Here is a 19,146-nt window from a genome sequence, read left to right on the forward strand (position 1 = left end):
CCATCCCCAGTACAGTAGCTTCACTGGCAAAGGATTTGATGGAACTGAAATGCAGAACTCAAAACTTCTTGTAGCAACTGAGAGGGGAGCACAATGGAGGCCTGTGTGAATCAGGAGCAGCATGCTGATGATGAATGGGAACAGCAATGTGTTGTTTCTTCTGGTAAACATGAAAGTAGTAGGTGGTAAGCTTAAAAAAAAAAAAAAAAAAAAAAAAAAACCCACAACATTTTTCACTGTCCTAAACTCAGTGCCGCAGGATGTTGTGAATGCCAATTTGTGTGGGTTTGAAAAAGCAATTAGATTGATGACAGAAAAACCTATTTAGAATGGATAAACCCTTTACTTTCCTGAAGAAGTCCTTGAATGGCTGCTGCAATGGGATGTGATGTGGACAATGTCATTGTAAGCTTTTTGTGGTTTTATACTCTTCCCTAGACATCTGCCGCTAGCCTTTCTCGCTGCTGATTGGTCCTATTACAATCACACATCATTGTGATGCTGGAAAAAAGCCCAAAAGCAAAACAAATGAGCAAGGGATGCTGAAGATCTCCCTAAAGACCAAGGAGAAAAGGAAGTGGGGAACCTAAAGGAAGAAAAAAATACAGAGAAACAAAGTGAACATTAGGGAACAGTTTACACAGGCAAGTGTGAACACGTACCCCATTACTACAACTATGCATCTGAGTTTGCCTCCTTTGGAAACATCACAAGTCTCTGTAAACCTGGAATGCAAAGGATGAGCCTTATCCTGGGGAACAAAACCACCTTCCTGATGCCAGTTAGGTTAATCTTTTTGGTCTCTTAGAGAGACCACTCTTCTCTTGTGGACTAGGATAAGCCTAAGGGCATAAGGAAAACTAGAAACCCATAAGCTGGTTCACTTGGTGTGTTTAAGTCCCATCCTGTCTTGTTCCTCCTGTTGGTTGTACTGTAGTCAGATGGGTATTTGAAATAAAAAGCCAGCTGACACCTTTCCGGTCTTCTCTGCTGAGTATCTGGAATGAAATGCATGTCAAGTTATTTCAAAGCTGCTGGTGCCGGTGCCTGCAGGTTGTAGCTGCTGGCTGAGGTGGGATGCTGCCTGTGAGGACCCCACCTGGTATTGAGGAGCAGCTTTTGAACCATTCCGGGGCTGCATTCTCCTGAAGAAGTGGTCTGAAATTTGGCTGACTGCATTTTAACCCTGGATTTTGGCAGCTTTATGTAAGGCAGAACATAATGACTAGACTCATGCTGCAGAATGTAAGGGCTTTTGAAATGGGATGCAAAGGTTAAAAAGAAAATTAAATGAAAATCCTTGGGTATTTTTTGAGGGAAGCTGAAGTAAAATGAGTATAGGGCCGTGCAGAAGTGATCATGACCTGTAATAAATGAAAATCCTTTAAAAACCTTAAGTGGGTTCTTAGAAAGGTACATTACTAAATGTGGGTTCTGAGGCCTCTCTGGGATTTCCTGCTTAGTAGGGTAAAGAGAAAGGGGAGAAGAAGGGGTGGTAACTTCATTCATACCTAAGTCTCAAACTGTTACAAGTGGAGAAACGATAATTGCCCAGTTGGCCAGGATGTGTTTGCAATGCTTCATTTTTCGCTGTGCTACATGAACATCTATCCTACTATTTGCCTTTCATACAGAAAATGAATTTCTTCTTGTCTGAGATAGACTTGCAAAGTATTTATAGGGGAAGAGCTATAAAAGTACACCAGTATTACAGAAAATAACATGAGTGTATTGGCTAGCTGACAGGGATATATTTATAGAATATTCTCTTACTCGGGCAGACTTAAGAAACAGGCATTGAGGACAGGGTATTCATTTCGATAGCAGACTAATAACCATTGCCAAAATGAACGTAATTACCGTTTCATGGTATACAGAGCAGGGGTCATCCTGCATACTTAAAAGCAAATTCAAATAAGCATCTAGCTCAGCCTCATGGGGAAAGAATATGAACTGAGTAAAGCACATAGTGCAGAAAAGTTACAGTTTCAGAAGATGCTGAGATATTATCTCTGTGCCCTGAGCATGCCCTGGCTTAGACATGCCTTCTGCTTTGTTTCAGTCAGCAGAAGCCGCGGCAGTGCCATCCACCTCAGGATCTCACTTTGTTTGCCTTCTGTGGGCACGAGGTTGCTTGCATCCATCTGGGAAGCAGCCAGCCTCTGCTTTCCTTTGCAGAAGGATTCAGTCCTGACACCACAGGGGGATCAAGCTCCTCCAACACGGTGGTTGCATTGGTTTCCCAGCGGTTGTTCCAGTGGCACATCCGCATGCTAATTTCTCTACTGTCCTGGATAGCTTATGGTTGAAGTAAACGTGAATGTCACAAGTGTCCTGTCCTCTCCGGAGCTGTAGGCGGGCGCTTGCCTTCTTCCCCAGCCTCATACCAGAAAAATGCAGGTGAACAACAAGGACTTGTTGGCAAGGAAGGGGCCTTTCGAGTTTCGTGGTTTCCTCATCGGTCAGTCTTGGAGCTAATACTTACCTTCTGTGAGTCTGCTGGAGTGTAAAGCCTGTGTCCTTGTGCCCCAAACGGAAAGAGTTTGGTTCTACAGGGTGTATTTAGTTGGTGCAGCCCCAGAAGTCCAGTAATGACTGTATTAAGGGCTCTGAACCAAGTTCATGTCCTCAGTCTCTCATTTAGAAGGAGCAGCAGGGCATGAGTCCTGTTAAACTTTCTCTTCTCTGTTCATAACTGCCTGTTCCTGCCTGGAAGCCTGAACTGGTGCTCTCAGCTGAATGAAGTTAACAGGATGCCCCCTCCTCGGTGTGTTGGTATGAAAGTGCTCTGCAAAATCAAGTAGCGACAGATTTTTGCATGATGGAGGTAGGCTTACTGCCATATGCTCCTTGCGGATACCCTGTCGTCTTGGTTGTGGCTCCCTGGCACTTTGAAAAGCTGTGATAGCCTAACCACCATCAGGATCACTGCCGTGTCCTTTGCAGCGTTACCCAATGTGCAGTCACCTTTTTTTTTTCCACAAAAAACTTGGCATGTTCTCTGCTTCCCCTTTTAGTAAAGCACCAAATCTCCTGACGGTTTCCTGCCTTTGTATTCTGCTATATGCTGTGCGGACAATTCCTAAGGAACCTAAAGAGACTATTATTAAACACTTGATGGAGAAGCTTGAAATGTTGGTGTTACATGCCTGAAGACTGGAAAATATTGGCACCTGCTGTGATTCTCTAGTTCTGAACACAGACTTTTTTTTATGGTTTTTTTTCCCACTTTCTCAGTTCAATAGTACAATCAATTCCTCTTCCTGTGGAGACGATGCGAGGAGTGCTCAGGGCATTTCCTCCTCTTGTTCTGCTAAAACGAAGGGTTTCCCAAGGCCAAGCGCATTGTCAGACTGAGTTGTGGTACATTCCTGCCTGGTTTCGGGTCCTGTGTCACCCTCTGACTCCTGGTACATTTTTGGAAACAAAATACCGCCCCTGCTCTTGGAGTGCGAATACCCCTCTGTAACTGGCAGCACACTGTATTTTGGCACGGGATGAATGAGTTTCTGGAATTGCCTCTACAAGTCTTGTATGTCTAACTACGGCGTTTGGCTGCTGCAGTCAGTGCATAAATGTGAGTAATAGTCGGACTTACTGGAACAAAACAAACGCTGGTACTGCCCGCATTGGTGTCCCGGTAGGGTGCTAACGTGTCCTTGTTTGGCATACACAGCATTCCTTCCCAAGTGCTTTCCCCTTCTTGCTGAGCTGAGTTGAGCAGCACTGGGAGGCGGCAGCATCCTCGTCCACGTTGCGTCTCGGAGAGAAGCTGCTGAGGTCAGGTTTTGAAGGCTGTTCCCTGTGAGGCAGAAGGTACATCACTTCTGCTTTTTAGCACAGTCTTGAATTTTACAGCACCCTGTCTGCCGTGGCCTAATGTCTTCTGTTGCTCTTTTCTCTGGTAACGTGAAGAAATTATCTAGAAAAGCTGTATGTGCTCTGCTTTGATGCTTAACACGTGGCACTTGGGGTTCTGCTAACGAATGGCGCCAGTGCTGACCTCGGGGAGGAGGAAGGAAAACTAAAATGTTCTTGTCGGGGCAAATCCATGGTCTCAGAAGTCCTGTGTTTGCATAATCTCATCGGCTCCAAATACGAGTACAAGTCAGGAAGAGCAGCCTCCCCACCCCAGAAAACTGATGTGTTTGTGCAGCACGTGTCCTCCTTGTTTCTGAAGTGCTTTGAGTGCTGCTGTGCAGATCCTTGTGTTCGAGAGGCTCTACAGACCTGAGCACGTTTGGATACCTGTGTGGTGCTGGTGGCACGGTTACAATTGCATGGAATCATCCGTGGGCACACAGGCCAAAAAAGCAATCTCTAGTAATCACAGCAATGCAAGAACATAAAGTTAAAACTAAACAAATGGACAAGGATTTGAGCTTCCAGACACATGAGGAAATCTCATATAAAGCCTGAGCCGTGTGTCTGTGTTATGTATCTTTGAAAATCCTAACGTTATTTAGGATCACGTTCTACATTCTTGGAATAAACTAGAATGCTCATACTGTATGTGCTGGTCATAGTTTTATAAATTTCCACGGCAACTTTTTTACTTCAGTATTTGTTTCCTTCCTTTATATTTAAATGCTTCAACGAACATTGTTCAGTTGTTGCATTGCCAGTGGCTGGTGACTCGGGGCAGACCCAGGAACTGGTGAATTCTTGGGTCAGACAGAGTCAGGCACAAAAGATGAGGTTTTCCGCTCCTGTCTGCATGCTCTCTCCCGGGGAGTCCTTCTAGGGTTTTGTCTCTTGTTTTCACTGTCTGTAAAATGGAGCAGTGATGAGCACTGCCTTTGTAAAAAGGGAAAGATCTCCAAATGGGGAGGGCTGTATGAGAGCTTGGGAGAATAGCTGGTACATCCTAAGCTGGAGCCTGCTGTTGAAACCCATCGTTGCTTTGGTCAGTTGACTGGGGGTCTGCTTCAGCTTCCCTGGCAGTGAAACGAAAGCCCCGTTGGATAGCCCAGGGATGCTGGAAAAATCTTTGATGCATGTGAAACTTTATGTATTTGAGAAAGTCTGTATAAATGAAATGTACATCAGTGGCAGAAGCCTGGATTTTCTGTGAGCATTCTTTTGTCTGCATTTTAGCTAGTTGAAAAGTTTAATCTTGGTATTTACTCTGTGGTTTTGTTTTTTTTTTTTTTGATCGTTGCAAATACAAGCTAATTCTTTTCATCTACGAGGAAGCAGATTAGTAAAGTTTTGACTGAAAGACATGACCGCATGTCTCCGAAATCTACTAATTGCCCCTGAAGTATTTAGCTTTCCCAGAGCTACGGATACTTTCCTCGTTTTGGAAATGCTATGTCTCTGAATGTCTTCTGTTGCCCTGACTTTGTTACAGCATTTTCAGCCTGTCCAAAAGAAAATGAGTACCCAGATTCCCGAAGCCTGGAAAAAGATCATTAAACAGATCAGACGAAAAGGAAATAGCATGTCTACTAAATCAAAGATGTTTTATACAAACCATGATGGGTCATGCTGAGAGCTGTCTAGCTTGTTGAGCTTAGCAATGTTTCTCTCCTTGAAAATTAGCCAAGAATTTAGCTCTTTCCATAACTTTCTAATCCACCTACACAACAGAGTTCAGATCCTACCACTGGTATGGTATGAACCCAGCATTCCTCTGACTGGGTAGTCTTTAAGGCTTCTTTGATTACAACATAATTAAGATTAGAGTTTAGCCTGTGGTTTTGCTTATCCTGTTAGTAACTTAAAATTCTTTTGGGCAGGGCATATCGTATGTAGAGCATAGGATTTCAACGCAGCATCATTGCCTACCAAAAAGTGGTTTGGAAGACAGTCAGCAGGTGCAAATGAAGTACTCTTATTTGTAGCTACTTACTTCTCAAAGAATTGCATTTCCTGAAGGCGCGGGATGTTCCTTTTCCTTTGGGAAAGGATCTAGTGAAAACTGGGAACTTTCCTCTTCACTGATCAGATACTCTGAGCCACAAATTATGGTGGGGTTTTCTAAATGGATGTGTCTGTGTGGCTCAAGGCATCTTTCAGAGGGTCTGTCGCGGTCATTGTCACGTGTCCTGTCACTGGCTGTTGTGAATTTGTTGTTATTTCAATACAAACTCATAAGGTGCCCAGCCCCCTCTGTGTTGAGTAGGTAAGGGATGGATATGATATAGGAATATACCATGCCTTCTAGGAATCTGCGTCCCCTGTATTTCTTGGCATAGGTGCAGTATGTCTGGAGAATTGTGGACAGTTCACCAGGAGTTTGAAGGGCTTCCTACTCAGCTCCCTGCACCCACTCAGCACCCATTGTCTTAATGATCCTGTCTGCTGCTATGCTGTAGCTCAGCCTTCTTCAATTCCTTCAGGACATTTGAGGCTTATTCCTCTTGAGATATTGCTTGGCTTTTTCACATATACTTCATTGAGAAGACTAGTCAACGTAAGACGTTTCTTTACAGCTTTCAATTTGTTAGATAGATTTAATGGGGAGAGATGTAAAAAGGATCCAGCCACCGGGGAAAGGAAAAAAGTGTTTGTTTAAGCTTGAGTTTTGGGAAAGGGGGCTTGAAGAAGGGCCTGGTTTTAGAAATGTCACAGAAGGAGTTTATCTTTGAGAAAGCTTTTGACGAGATGGCAGTGTGGTGGGAAGGGGAAGGTCAGGGACGGTGACAGGGTTGAGTCAACAGAAGAGCAGCTGAGACTCTGGGGTAGACAAAGAGGACAACCAGCAATGGGTGAGAAGAGGTGGGGGCAGTCTTTTAACTAAAGGACCCTGAAGATGAGAGGGCCTGGACAGTGAATATTTTGCTGCATTCATAAAAGGGAGGGGATAAAGAAGAGATAAATGAAGATGTGGCCATTATATGTAGAAAGCATAGCAATTTTTAGAATGTTTTAATATTTAGGGAAAGCACCTCCCATGCACCTTAAATCTTGATTCATTGGTTTTTAGGCATTACAGAGAGAGCTTTTATATCAAGTCCTAAATGGGTAAACCAATGGGGGAAAAAGAAGTATACCTCAGTACATTTGGTCCTTATGGCACCAGATAGGAACTACTTGCAGAGGCCGGTACAACTCCTCCAGCCCAATGCAGTACAAAGCGATACACAGAAAAAAAATTTCCCTCAGTGCGTGAGTCCATACTAATAGTTCAGCAAGAGCAGGAGGTGTAATCCAAGGCCAATATGTTGTTACAAGCAAAAGATTCCATAAGCAGCAGCAAGCCTCTGCGGAGGGGTCCAAGACGAAACAAGAGACACACCTACAGTCAGGTGGACCAGGGTAATATTTACACTATTTATACTAGTAAGTTTATTGGGGAACTAATCAAAGTGGAGAATATGATTCCGGAGACTATTTGTCCTGGCCGGTGTTGCTAGATATAAACTGAGGAAATCAGCCACAGGCTTTCTGTCCTTCCTGGGCTTTCCTTCGGGGTGGTTCTGCATGCGGACATCTCCTCCACTCGTGCTGTCGTGCTTCTTTGACAGGAGGTGGTAGCAGGTTCGTGAATTAGGAGTCAGTGTAGTAACTGAAGCCAGAAGATGATATGTATTTCTTTGTGTATTCCGGCTGTACAGGTCAGCATTGTTCCCTGCAGGACAAGAATGCACGTTTCAGGAAAACAGGAAGATTACTTTGAGCAGCAGTTCTTGTGAAGGTAATTGTCTGGCAGCAAAGGGCAGTTCGTTGCACCTGACACTATCTTGCTAAAAGCTGCATGTGTATTCAGTGCCAGGAGTCTATGTTTCTCTGCAATCAGCGGGCAGAGATAGATAAGTCCAGAAGTGATTGATCTTAAACGATTGAGTATATAAGGTAAATAACTGTCCAGATCCGCCCGTTTCCACTGACTACGCTGCTACACATATAGCTCGCATAGACAAGTTGGCTGGAGTTAGGTGAGATGAATTCCCCCTTCCGTCACGGTTATCCGTTGGCACACAGCTTCTGGGAGCTCACAGCCACACTCAGGAGGCTGCTGTCACAGGGCGCCTGGCTCCTGGTGCTGCCACATGTGCTGGCACGTCGGTCAGGGACTCCGCTCTGGTGGAGCTGTCCTTCCTCCAGCTGTCTTTTTATTGCCATCTCCCTTTTGCCCAAGTGTTATTGGAAGGGATGAAATACTGGGCGTGCTGCTTTGAAGCATTGAGGTTTTCAGGAAATAAGAGACTTCTGGCTGCTGCTAGCTGCTTGACATGCCCAGCATCAAACCAGGGACTCGGGCATCGATGGCAGCAAAGATGGGGCCAAAGACCCAGCCTCACAGCGCGAGAGAAAATAGAAATAGAAACCACTTTGTTCTGGATGCTGCTAGAGGGTTGGCGTTTGAACAGATTATATCCATAGATATACCAAGTTTGGACACATGCCCCTTGCAATTCAGCCGCCACTATCTTTTTCTTCACGGTGCCAGCCAGAATCCTGGTGCACAGGATTTCCTCCTTGCAGCCTGTCAGAAGTGTGGAAATAGCGTCAGCTCCCTGAAACAACACGGCTTCGGGATAGCGGGTAAGGACTGCTGGTCCTTGCCTCCCCGTAGCTTCTCACAGGTGTTGCACAGTGTTTTGACCGTCTGGGATCGGGTGTGGGAATGCTGTTCCCTGCAGTATCTACCCAGAGCGTCTTGCAGTTTTTTAGGAAAAAAAATGTACAGGGCTGTCTGAAGACTTTCTAACGGAAGAAACTAATCCAATGTAAACAATGTGGTGTGTGTGCATTCCTTTGCTATAGTTGTACTAACATAGTTATAAAAGAAAAACATACACCGACAAAGCTTTCCCACGTAGATAGGTCTTTGCTCTTTTTCTTTCTGGTGTTGAAAACAGGCATAGCTTGTTTGTCTCAGAAGTTATTTCTTCTCCTTGCTTTCAGAGTGGGCCCTATCCACCCCACTTTGGAAAAGTCATCAAATCACCCCAGTCCCTGTCGTGAGCAGCAGCCTTGGTTGGTGCGTTGTACCCTGGTTAAGCCATCACAAACAAGCGCAGAGCCGAATCCTTCAAGGCCAGAACCAGTGTTTCCCAGTTACAGAGGTGGACCCACAACGTGGCTGAGTGGAGATGCTCAGCCACAGGGTTTGCTGTCAGCAGCAGCAATGCACCTCTCCTGTTATCCAGTGTTATCCTAGGATCTTGCTGTGTTTCATACATCTGCGTGTAATCTCTTGCACTTAACTTGGTGTTCACATACGTGTGAGTTGGTAAAGTAATAAAAGGCAGGTAGTTATTCATGTTTCCCCTGTCATCGGTGGCATGGTCTGGAACAGGAGCCAAAAGTGGAGCACAGCTACTGCAGGAGGCTTGGTCTGGCATCGGCTGATACTGTCAGAGCCCCTTCCAGTGTATCCCTGAGGTGCCTCTATACCTCAGAGGGAGTTTTGTCGCTATTTTGCACTCCTTGTGGGCTGCTGCTTTGCCTCTGACTGAGCATGTATAGATTGGAAGTGGTATTTACTGAAAGCGTGGGATATGCATTGTGTAGTCTCTCCCAGGATTTAGCTTCCAAAAGCTCATTAAACTGATCTGGTTAAGGGCCATCAACCCACTTAGATTAGAGTTATAAAGAGCTTCAGTGGACTCTACTCTTCTGGGTACTCTAATGTCTGCAAATGAACTCTGTCATGGACAAGAAAAAGCTGCCTGTGTCATGTCTGTCATCTTGCCCCCTGCCGTGAGTATACTCACTGGTGCTTTCCTTTTTTGTTAGACATTGTACTCTGCATAAGACAGGGGGAAACGGATTCTTCAACCGAGAGGAAGTAACTCATTTAAGTCAGTAGATTTACATGCAAATAAAATCAGTAAGAGGTTCAGTATTGGGCCCTCAAGGCTCGCCTTGAATTCCTGGGTATGATTAGCATCCCGCTGCATGGAGCAAACTGGTGCTGTCTTTGCTGGGAATTTCTCATGTGCGTCTGTTGGTTATGAGGAACCTTGGTTCTTATAACTGGTAACTACGTTATCTGTTCAAGCACGAGGGCCCTGATCCTCACACCTTTCCTTCAAACTCTAACACGTAGCGTATAACAATATATTTGCACCACACCTGGTGCTCCCTGGCCATTTTCAAGCTGTGTGCATTTATACAGGGAAGTATCGGCCACTATGTGTTGTTCTCATCTACCATCTAGGCCAGGGGGATGCAAACCAACATCCCACCGGCTCCCGTCCTGGAGGTATGTAGTATGCAAATGGAAATTTAGCTTGGAAATTCTTTTGTGCTAGTCTAAATAGTTTGTTAGCTCAGTACTGGGGAGAGGAAGCATGAAATAAGCTGCATTTGGACCATGAGATACCTTTTGTATTTCAGAGGAAGGAGCCATATTTGGACACTGGCTCTTGGTTCTGAGACTCGTTTATCATTCTGTGTACTAGGGTAGTCCATGTTGGTAAAAGTACTAAAATCAGAGACTTCTGTTGCTTCAGAATGGCAATGCTAACTATCATTCCTGCATCTAACATATATGGGTAAGCACGTGAAAGAGCAGATACAAACTACTGTTTAGAGACAACTTGAGTTGCCTTTAAATGGGGTTCAGGTATTCACAGTGAACCTGACGTTTGCATTTTAATATAGAGCAGACATACAGAGCAGATTTTTCATTGTCTCTCGTCTGGAAATGCCTTTGGGGTTTCACAGATATCAATACATTCAATGCCACGGTTCTGAGCAGAACATTGTTGAGGTAAAAATGCAGATAAAGTCATCTTTGAGCTTGCTAACTGTCCCTTTCATTTTTTTCCTCGATGAGGAAAATTGCTTTCATTCTTCCTGTAGCATTGCGAACACTCCAGCCTGAAAAATGATTTTGAAACGTTTTGATACAGCTTCGGTGCTCTAAGGAGTAAATGCTACCGTTTCAACAAAAGCTGTTCTAGCAGGTTTTCTCCACCTTTCATCATTACTTAGCAGAGAGTTTTGCCTCACACTCTTCTTTACACAGAGTCTAAGAAGCACCAGAAGGTTTATTTCCTTCTCCTGGAAAGTTAGTCCATTCAACTGCAAAGCTCCTGTCCCTTGCATTTGCAAGGTGGTGGGTAACTGCTCTTACCTACTGAAAAATGAGAGTATTTGATGATGAACACACATCTCCCAGCCTTTACTCTGTCTCTTGAATCACATAATCTGTCACCTCTTAACTTGTTACATGGCTGTGAGCTCGCTTTATTGGGCTGTATCAATGAACGTGTTTCACCACAGATCCAATTTAGCTGAAAGTATGTCTGTAGCTGTACTCCTCTACTGCCGGGTACCCATGAAGCTCTGCCACCACGAGTGAGCTGAGTAATGCTTGTCTGCAAAACCTGCCTCTTTCAGCCTGAGCACCCAAGAGATGAGGTGAATTCCTTTCTCAGGATTCAGAAAGGAGCACTGAGGAAAGTGGGCATAAGATGGAAGTCTAGATCTAAAAGGTAAGGGAGGATCCTGTACAGAACATAGCTTTGTGAATAATTGTCTCTGAAAAAGAGTTCAGCTGGGGGAAAAAACTCCATCAGGTTGGCTTTACTTTGACTTTCGCCTTTAATTCTTCTTTATCTTTTATCATTTTTCTTCAATCTAAGCTGAATTCATGTTCAAACCCCATAATTAGCACTCCTAAATTGCGTGGAAATGGCAAGTTATTGGGAATTTTTTGAATAGTTTCTTATTTATATTCAGTTGTGAGATTTCCTCACTCACTGCCCAGATGCTTCAAATTCACTACTTTATTAGAAATAAATAAATGTTGCTCTGCAGATGTTCCATTTGACATAGATATTCAGTGCACAATTCCTTGTATGTCAAGCTAGGGTAAGATTAAAATTGTGCCCTCAAAGCTGAGTCTGCTCTGCCCTCTTGTGTCTTTGGAATGTGTTGCCAAATGCTCTGCAAATACAGCAGCGTTATCATGAGAACTGGAATTTCCCCCTCACAGACTTAAGAGTAAGATGCAAACACACGGATGTTCAAATATGGGTTGATTTTTCAGGGATCAGTACAGATTGACGTACGTTTGAACTAAATCTGTTCTGCCAATATTCCTCATGCACACACGCGTCTGAGGAGAAGAGAAAACAACTTGAGAATATTTTTAATACAGATCAGAAGTGCTAAAATAAAACCCTGTAAAGTTGTCGTTTTTATGAAGTTGTGGGGTTTATGAAGCTTCAACTGAAAAACTGTCTACTAGAGGAAGGAGTGAGGAAGGGGTTCTTCCAGATGATAGAGACTAGGCTGCTGTGAAGTTACAGGTTGGCTTAGCTCGGCTGACTCCTTCACGTACCAACTTTTGACCTTAGCAGAAGTGACAGTCCAAAGCTGTGATAAGTTTGCAATGATTAAAGGGATTGTGAAGGGCAAAACCCACCAGTCGCATAGTGATTTAAATTAAGATACCTTCAAGATAATGTTCAGCTGCGTGCTAAAAAAAGAACCTGCCAGTTTCTCTGTGTGGTTGGTTGTTCTTTTGGTTGAAAATGAACTTAGGAGGCAGGGGTGAGCTGGAAGTTCAGATTTCCTCCCCTTGTTGTATTGGGAGAAAAAAATGTTGCCCTGACTCTGCATCCTCTCTATCCTCCCAGGAGCAGAGTGCAGCAGTGCAAGCTGGTGGAAGCTACAGTTTACTGAAAATGTATTTATTTTTAAAGAGGCTGAAGCATTTTCAAATCACAGAGCCAACTATTCTATTAAAGAGCGGCTTTTCTCAACGAAGTAGGAAGTTTAGAGTTTGATACAGTTTGCTGTAAATCTTTCGGATAGCTTAAGGCTTAACATTCGCTCCATGAGCGTTGGATGATGACTGACCTGAGCCAGTCCTGATTTTGACACGGATGTTTTTCTCCTTATCTTAAGGGTGTTTACAGCAGAGACCAGTACTTTTCAGGAGCAGCTTTGTCATTTCTCAGCATGGAGCATTGTGTGATACAGAGGTCATGCACCCTGTTTCTTCAGAAATAATCCTGGCAGCCTTTCCAGCCACGGAGAGCAACTCAGGCACAAGCTCTGCTCCGTTTGTAACTGCTAAGCAGAATTAGGGGATCACAAACTCATGTGCTTTGGGCCAAGTCTGTTGCACACCAGGGGGACTCCAGGCCTCCTCTCGTGCTCCCTTCACAAACTGCATCCTCCCTCCACCTGTTTCAGAAGTTCACTGTACCAACTTCTTTTACTGTTCCCCTCTCCTCAGCATGCCCCTCGTTTGATGCTCCTGTTACCTTCTGTGTGTAAACAGAGAAAATGATGCTGCTAATGAGACAATACTGAGCCTGGTCAGAAGATAGGATGCTTTTGAGTAAACACCTGTTGGTTTATATTTTTTCAGTGACACTCTCAGGATTTTGGTTGCTGATGCTCAGACTGAAGTTTCAAACAGGTAGTTTGTTCAGTGGTTGTAATGACACCAATAGCATCAGAAATTCTTTCTCCTGAAACCTTTAAACTAGCTCCACAAATATCTCCTCGCCAAGGGGAGGCAAAGCCTTCTCCCTACTTTGCAAATGGGAACTCAGAGACAGGACGGGTTTGATGATTGGGTCATGGTCTTGTGGCAAGAGGTTGGTGGTACTGGGAATAAATACTCGTTCTTCAACCTGTCTGCTCTGCTTCCTAATCCCTAGATTAGGTGGTGAAAGATGGTGAATTACAAGGTAGGGAGACGTGTTGAGACTGTAAATCTAAAGTTTAATAGGCAGTGGCCTCCTCATGGTTATTTTTCCTAGCCACAGGTTTTGAGCTATCCTCACAGATGACCATGAACTCTCTTTTTAAACTCCTTTTAAACTCTGAAGAGAAGGAAATGCAGTTTGTTGATCTACGAATGCAGAGCATTGGATATGCAATTTATTATTTGTTGTCTTACTTCTCCAAAATCATAAGGACCAAAGAAATCTGAATAGGAAACTATTTTATGGTTCTTCTGTTCTTATGGTTTATTTTTTCCTCACAGTGATCCACAGCTGTCCTCTGTGTCAGTCCTTCTCAACCTTTTTTAGTGCAAGGACCATCTACGCTCATCAAAAACCATCCAGGGACTGTCTTGTACAACCCTGTCACCGTGGTTTCCATTTACTAAAATGTAAGATTTGGATCAACTGGGAACAGCCATGGAACTCTAACTTTTTCTCTATCTATTTTGCCTACCTGCTGAATGGGAGTGTGTGTTCAGTGTTGGGTTTCTTGTGCCTTCTTCCTTTTGGGGGTTTGGGTATCCTGTAACGGTGGTAGAGAAGCACTGCTCAGCATCTCTTTTTAAAGCAAGTCCCAAGCATAAAGATTTCCACCAATTCTCACTGCCAGAATACTTGTTTCCCCAGCCAGTATTTAGTCTGCATCGTCCCCGTCTTAACATCCCATTGCTCCTGTCACTATTGTTGAATTTCATCCCGAATAATCCCCTCCTTGGCACCAACACTCTGGTTTGGGTACCTTTTCACCTCTCTCTTGTTGGTTAGCTGTGTTACTCGTAAAACTGTAAAACTGGCCTTCATCGGTGTCGTGGTTTAGGCCAAATCAGCTACTGAGGACCTGGGGGACCTCAGATGGGACCGACAGTTGCTCCCCTCTACCCCTCTTCAAAGAGAGAGGCGGAGGAGGAAAAAGAGACGTATGAATTTAGAAGGAACTAAACTACTTTAATGAAATATTAATAATAAAATAAAAGGAAATAATGAAATATATACAAAACCATATCAAGCTCCCAGGATGACAATCACATCACCGGCTGGCACTGGGGCAGTCCCAGGCTGGACTCAGTGACGGAGGGGAACTGGATTCCGGATCTGGATTCAGGGTTGGGATCAAAGGCAGACGAACTGACAGAGTCCTCCTCAGATGTCGGCCATTGAAGGAAGAGAGCTGACCCTTTGATCCCTCAGCTTTTATACTGAGCATGAGGCAGATGGGATGGAATACCCTGTTGGTCAGTTTTGGGTCACCTGTCCTGTCCGCTCCTCCCTGCAGGTGGGACCCCACGATGCTTTTCTGCTTCTGACCCTCCAACGGGGCAAATAATAAAGCTGGTTGGCCCTGGGGGTTAGAGCAATAAGTATAAGCAAGAGCCTCTCTGCATCCCATGCCTGGGCATCAGCTATCAACATAGGTCTTATCACTCTGAGAGAGTGAACACTGTCTGCAAAATATGCAGTTAATTTCAGTAGTTAGACGAGGCCCAGCTAAGAAGTAAAGTTACTGAACAAAATTCATCCAGTTTTACCAGAAACCTTCATAATAACATTGTTGCTCCGTGGGAATGGAATGATGCTCTGAGAAGGGTCACCCTAGAGCAGGACGTGCCGGAGCTGACTTCCTCGACGCTGCGCGGAGGGAGGTGATGGCCGCCTGTCACCCCTGACTTCGTAGTGCCAGCTTCCCTGCTGTCTTCACAGGTCCTGCTGCAAACACTCCCCTTGTGTTTGCAATGAACGTGATCCCGGCTCTGATCTCCACTCAAAGGGGATGGAGGGATAAAGTGTAGGTAGCAGTGGAAGAACAGAAATGATGGTTGAAAAGAAGACCGGCATAGAGAAGAAATGGGGATGGGGGTGAGAAAATATGCAGAAAGTAAAAAAAAAAGAGGAGAGAGGGAGCTCCCTGAGAGATCAGATAATCTTGAAGAAAAGGGAGAATAATTTAAGGAAAATACAGAAAGCAGACACCACAAAGTTCGTGCCAAGTCATACAATAAAAACGAGGACAAAGACGGGGGCGGAACACAGTGACAGCATTTTGAATTTTAAATTTAATTATGATGTGTTGTTTCTAATAACAAAAATGCTACAGATACTTCTGGTACTTGTCTGAAGTGAAAGCTGAACACTCTCCTGATCTGAAGAGTCTTTCCTTCTTGCTGTTAAATTGGCAGTTCTGGACCTGACATGGTCCACCTGGAGTCCTGGATGTATTTCAAAGGCAGATGTCTCAGAGGCTACCAGGCACTTTGAAAAAGACAGAACTACCACTAAGTGCACCCTGTAAAAATGTACGGCCTCTTGAATCACAACAGTCCTATGACTTATAGAGAGATTTTTCCTGCTGATATCTTGAGTTCAGTAAAGGCTGCATGAAGATAGGGTTAATAATCACGGTTATCTGTTTATCGTGTGATTCAATCTACGTACGCAAAGGCAGGGAGGAAGTAACTGAGTTTTAGTTTCAGATCCAAAGTGGAAAGCATAGAAATTGTGTTTGTAATAATCTCTTGGGAACTAAGGGCACCTGTATGTAGCCAAGGATGGAAGATGAGGCAGAGTCTTCTCCAAACTTGCTGTTTTAGAAGTCTCTTCCAGTCAGCGGCATCCCAGCATGCAGCTCAGAGCTGAGTACCGATGGTAGAAGAGCATCAGCATCGGCTCCTTGCACAGTGTCTGGGTTGTGTCAGCTCTGTGTCCTGACACACACAGAGTCACTTCTGCTAGCGGTGCAGCTCCGTGGGAGACATACCATGGCTGTGGCCTCATACTTTAATAGCTCTCAGACTGCTTTTATAGAAGTGTTTCATCCTCACTAAGGCTCTCTGATGCAAATGAGAATATTGCTTGGTCTTAGGCTGGAGGGTGAGGCTGTAGTGTCAATATGAAGGCTCAGCGGTGGGGCCACACTCATGTTGCCCATTCTCACCTCTAGACTGTTATGTTTATTTTTTTATGCATTTACTGATGTCCGCTTTGGCAATGGTTTCCCATGGTGACTGGTCACTACTGGTTTGCAAAGAAGCCATGGCAGTGGCCAAGGGTCCAGCGCCTGACCGCAGCTCAGTAAGATCCTGCTAAAGCAGCTTACCTCGGCAGGAGAAGAGGGGAGGGTTCAACGCACCACTGTGTGCTTGCACTTCGTGGATTGTATGGTGTAGTTCCATGCTGCTGTAAAACAGTACTGAGATTGACCCTCAGTCATTGAATTAGGTCTGTCCTGGACCTCAGTGCAGAGAAGATGTGCTGAGACTGCTGTCGCTCTGATAGCAGGAGTTTGGAGATAAGAGAATGCTTCTTCAGCATGTGTTTGCCACCCTGGGAAGGAGGAGAGGATCATCACTGGCAGCTGGTGAACTTTCTTTTAAACCTACCGCTACTTTCAGGAATGCAGCGTGTGCCATTAACTCAGAGGAGCCGCCTTCTAGCTGTAGGCCGTACCGAAATCCTGCGTTGAGTGAGGGTTTGTTTGTCCTCAGGTCTGGCTGTGATTAATGGTCTGGTTTAGAGGCTTCAGTGGCCTAGAATTGCCTTCTTGGTGGAGAAAATGCCAGAGCTGTGCAAAGTCAGCAGGAGCACTTTGAGATGCTAAGTCTTCTCTCTGCTACTTTTTGTTGACCCAGGTGGTCTTTTCTAAGTACAAAGTCAAAGAAGTTACTGTTTGCCCCTTCCTTCATCTCCCCATGCAAGTGTCATGTAATTGGCAGGAATGCAGAATCCTCCCTGTCTCCCATTCCTGTTTGCATGGGAGAGAAGAGGAGGGAAGTGAGATGGAACCATACGTCCCTCTGCGTCTGCACTCTGAAGACAAAGTTATTTGTGAGCCTTAAGCATATGGGTGGGAGAGCTGCCAAGCCAAAGTTGTTCCCAAGTATCTGTAAACTAAATCTGATTCCTTAAATTCATCCAGCTAAGGAACTTTCAGTCTGGCAAAGGCTTGTAAATATTACAGTACCTGTCACTTTTGGATGCTGCTTTCTGTTTTCATAGGAGGGAACTGAAAGCTTTGAAGTCTGGGATGTTTTGTTTAGCTTTGTAGAAGTTGACCTCAAAGCATCAATCTTTCTGTTCTTTTTAGGATGTATGAGAATAGCCTTTTCACAGAAGACGGCTTCTAGCAACAGTATTGCTAATGGCCAGAGTTCTCAGATATTCTTGGAGCCTTGAAGCATGGATTGAGATAGATATTCCAAAATATAGAGTTTTGCCTCTCTGTTATTTTCAGTGATTCAATTTTCTCTTCTGTGTGAGGAAACATGCATAGACGTACGCTCATAATGAAGTGAAAAGCATTAATCTAAACATGCTTATAAAGTGGTTTCTGGATGCATGGCGCTCTCAGAGTATATAGTTAGTTTTCCCAGGGTTTTAGTTTACATGTACTTTTCAGTTTTTACACCATCTGCACAGCATAGCCTTCACCTGTTTGGATTCTCTGTTCTCGCTGGGATAGATGTGGATGGTAGTAACAGTCACGTTTTGCTTATTTTCAAGACAAGTTGCTGGTTGATATAAACCTGTGACTTGAGTTTGCCAGATACAGTTGCCCCCATCATTTGTGCTGGTCTCGAGTGGCTTCTTGGAGGAAGGTGTCACGCTGTTTCTCTGGTAATAAGTCTTAGAAGTGAGTTTTGGCAGACCTGGTCTGAATTGCAGTTCAATACAGCACAACTAACTCAAGTTACAACTCATTTGTGGCTCCAAAGTTAATCTGGCCATAGCTAAAACTCCATGGAGGCAGTACTTTTAAGACTGTGCTCATTGAGGAGTTAAGTTGGATAGTTGCTCTTACTTGGGTGATGTTCTTGCTTTGACTTTGTCAATGTGTACACGGCTTTTGTCTGAAGGGCCTGCTGTCCTGTCCTAGAGCCATGGCTGAAGCCAAGGTTCTCTTTGCACTTGGAGTTGCAGCCCAGCCCTCTTGAGCAGTAGAGGTTTATGCTCAAGTACTTTGAATCCTACAGTGCTTTCCCCCTTTCCTGCTGCATTCCTGGAGGAATGAAAGTTGGGGGTTGGACTAGATGATCTCCAGAGGTCCCTTCCAACCCTGACCATTCTGTATGATCTGTGTGAAAGTTCTCCTACAGTGAACAGAACATGAATCCTAGAGCGGTTCAACCTATTGCGTCACTAAGAGGGCTGGGGTTTGACTCCAGCCTTCCCACAACCCCATGTGAACAAGCAGAACATCAGCAGAAATACCTTGGAGCAGACCTACTCTACTAAGTTTTACTGTGATTTCCCATGCTTTTTCTCTTTAATAAAATTCCACAGAGGAGTTTTTCCAAGGTATCTCAGTGATGCTCTGACTGGTTTTACCAGACCAAATGGACACTGCTTTCATGGCAGAGAGGTCCCAGTGGACAGTGGGATGTATTACCTGGCTGGCATCTTGGCTGAAGTAAATCCACACTAGAATGTGCCACCTGAGGGCTCTACAGTAATGATGGCTTTGTGAGACTGCCTATTCCAGCCACACTTGCTGACCGTTCAGGTT

At 44.5% G+C, this 19,146-nt stretch overlaps 1 protein-coding gene across 1 annotated transcript in view; it reads left to right on the top strand.

The window, feature by feature from the left end:
- The window catches only part of ITPK1 (inositol-tetrakisphosphate 1-kinase), a 151,411-nt gene that overhangs the window by 112,256 nt on the left and 20,009 nt on the right, over nt 1–19,146 (top strand). The gene's annotated exons all lie outside the window — the stretch shown is intronic.

The sequence above is a fragment of the Vanellus vanellus genome, assembly GCF_965231255.1.
Source record: "Vanellus vanellus genome assembly, chromosome: 6".
Classification (NCBI taxonomy): Eukaryota; Metazoa; Chordata; class Aves; order Charadriiformes; family Charadriidae; genus Vanellus; species Vanellus vanellus.